Source organism: Propithecus coquereli, unplaced genomic scaffold (assembly GCF_000956105.1).
Source record: "Propithecus coquereli isolate 6110/MARCELLA unplaced genomic scaffold, Pcoq_1.0 Scaffold594, whole genome shotgun sequence".
Classification (NCBI taxonomy): Eukaryota; Metazoa; Chordata; class Mammalia; order Primates; family Indriidae; genus Propithecus; species Propithecus coquereli.
In genome coordinates, this window is record NW_012151885.1 from 468,941 (window position 1) to 472,225 (window position 3,285).

The following is a 3,285-nucleotide window of genomic DNA, read 5'->3' on the forward strand; positions in this document are numbered from 1 at the left end:
AGGAGCTTTTAAAAACCCCTTTGCTCAGACCAAACACATACCAATTAAATCATAATTTCTGCAGGTGGAACTCAGGAATCAGCATATGTTTGAACTCCTAGGCAATTCTAATAGATAGCCAAGTATGAGAATTAGGGGTTTAGATCACTCTCATTAGCATTCAAATATTTTCCTCCTCCCACCACTTCCTCCTTTCTAGGATCAATTTCAGGAGTTACTATCATAGGAAACAAAAAAGCAACAACAGCTAACCTCTTTATTGCCTCATGTCCTTCTAGTAATCACCCATTTCTCTGCTTCCTTTCACAACTAATATTTTCTACTCATAATATCCTCCTTGTCTGTCCTCTGTACAGCAATGATCCCAAATTTATGTCTCTGCCCAGGCTTCTCTTCTAACTATAAATTCATGCATCCAATTCCCTACTTGACTATCAAGTGTAAGAGCTCATTAGCATCTCAAATGTAACATGTGCAAAGTTGAACTTTGTATCAATTACCATGCTTGATCTTCATAGTCATCATTTCATTAAAGCCTATCATTGTCCATCCGTGTGTTCTTGTCAGAAAAATCTGGGAGGCATCTGTGGCATCTCTCACCCTGTCCCATTCACAAGTCTATTTTTCTATTGCCACCCGTCCAATATATATTCAACCCTGGTTTCTCCTATCTATCTCATTTCCAGCTGTAACCATTGTTCAGCATCTGTAACCAGGGATGTCTGCAGTACCTTTCTGACTGATTGCGCAGCTTAGTCATGCCTCTCTCTAATCTATTCTCCACAAAGCAGCCAAAGTTTTTGTCTATACTATAAATAAAATAATATCACACCCCTACTAAAAATCTTTGAATGATACCCTTACCTTTTGAAATAAGAATTTAAGTATTAATAAGAATTCAAGGTCCTTAGCATGGCATGCAGATACAGTAGCACGACCTAGGAACTTGTCATCTCCAATTATCCTAATCGTTCATTCATTACTTCTCTGTTCATGGCTGTCCCTGTTATGCAGCCTCACACATATTTTTCTCTGTGGCTCTTCTTACCATACTTTACATTATAGTGCATTATTATCTGTTTGTTTGGTTATTCAATTAGTATCTTTCTCTCCCAATAAATTATAAGCTACCATAATTTTCTGTGATTCTTCTCATTTTATCCTCAATGCTTAGACAAAGGACTGGTCATATAGAGCCCTACACCAGGACTCAGAGATTACCCAGTTTGGGTTTTAATTTTTTAAATATTGACTAAATAGATAAACTATCTTAGGAAAAATATATTAAAGCAAGAGCTACATTTTTAAGTGTAAAATATCTCAGATAAGTAAAATAACTCCCCTAACATCTAATAACTAAGTTTTAATCTCAGCTTTGCCACATACCAGCTGAGAATTTAGTTACCTTCTTCATAACTTATTTTCACATCTATAGAATAGAAAAAGTAAAATAGACTAAAACATTGAAAGTGTATATTCAGGTTCCCCGGCACAAGGCATATACTGAATAAATGGCAAACGAGAGGGTTATGGTGAAGAGGGATATTTAGTGAATATTCCTGGTCCTGTCTCTCAACTGTCTTTCCATTTTCTGTTTCCCAATCAGAAGCTCTCTTCTTTTGTCTCAGATTTTTCTTCACTCTCTAATGAGAACATTGGAGTATGAGTTAATCACACTGAAGCATTCACACCAAACAAAAACTTCAGAAGGTGCCCCTCTGAGCCAGGTCTATGCATGCTAGGTTCTATATAGCTATAAGAATAAGGCCAAGATAGTGGGATTTCAGGCACCAGCAGCTATAAATGAGGAATATGAGTGTGCAAACTTAAGTGGAGTGCAGGGGAAAAAAATCTCTAAACTTAAATTACAAACAACCCTTCCTTCCTCAAATCCTCGTACCCTAATCACTTTAGGATTTTGAAGTAATGAATGAGGTTCCTGAGAGCCTCTGTGAGGGAAGAGCTGAGGTCCCCACTTACCTCCACAGGGTGGCTTTGGTGGATGAGATGAGAGAGGCAGGTGAAATGTCCACTGAGAGGAGAAATACCAAGGACGTCGCACATTTTCCCCACAGCCCCACTGCAAGCTTCCTCTCACTCCCTGCTCTGAGCTCTATAAAGCTGGGTCTTAAGGGTCCCCTGGGTCTGGTAAGTCCAAGGGCTCAAAGCTTCTCTGTGCCCTGTCATTTCTACCCCTAGTGGTTTCAAAGAAATTAAGAGTGAGAACTGGGTTGTCCTGGAGTGAGAAACATATTAAATTCTTAATTTTTTTTTTTTTAATAGAAGTACTGAAGCCCAGAAAGAATGCATTAAGTAAGTCAACAACAGAGCTAGATTGAATCCCAAGCCCACCAATTCTCACTGATTTTCAGATTAGGGCTCTTTCCACTAACTGTGTCACAACTCAAATGGAGTTCAAGATGTAAAATAGCATAATCACTAAAAGCCTAATTACTTAGGTTGGCAAATAGGGTGATCATCCTGGTTTTCCCAGAACTGTAGTCGTTTTAGCACTGAAAGTCCTGTACTGGGGAAAGCCCCTCAGTTTTGGAAAACTGGGACATTTGTCCACCCTATGGCCAGACTTGTATTCAAAACCAGCTCCTTCCCTGCCTGAGTGTCATTAAGAAAATTATTTGATTAGTTCAAGTTTTAAATTTCTCATTTGTAAAATACAGTAAAAATTCCTATAGATCTGGGCAAACAAGAAACAGTTTTACATGGTAAGTACTTATTAAACGAGACTTACCATAAGGACCTGCCAATTTTTCATCTCTTTTCCTTTTCTGATAGTTGACTCTCGGGCTTCTGGGGGGTCTGAGGGCAGGCTGACTTCCAAGACATTAGTATAAGGATTTTTAAACTAGAAAGTCTTCAGGCCATCTCATATCACACCCAAAGGTCTATGATGAAGAAATTGAGACTCTTAGGGGTGAGAAGCATGCTGATATGCACAAAGAAATTATTTAGAGTCAGAACTTGGACATAATTATCCTAATACAGACCCAAATTATCCCCAATGACCATGCCATCTTTTATTACCAGGGCTGAAGAACCAAGGGCAGGACAAGTGATATTTATTTACTGAGTACCAGATAAGTATCTATGACTCTACTAGGTTCTTGGCTATAGGTTAGTTCATTTAATTATCAGAGAAAACCTTATGAATACATTTTATTATCCCTAAAATCAGTCCTGGATTATTTAATAGGCAGGGTAAGCATATACATTTAGAGCATCAGAAAAATAAAGCATTCAAAACTTTATATATACTATATAACATTT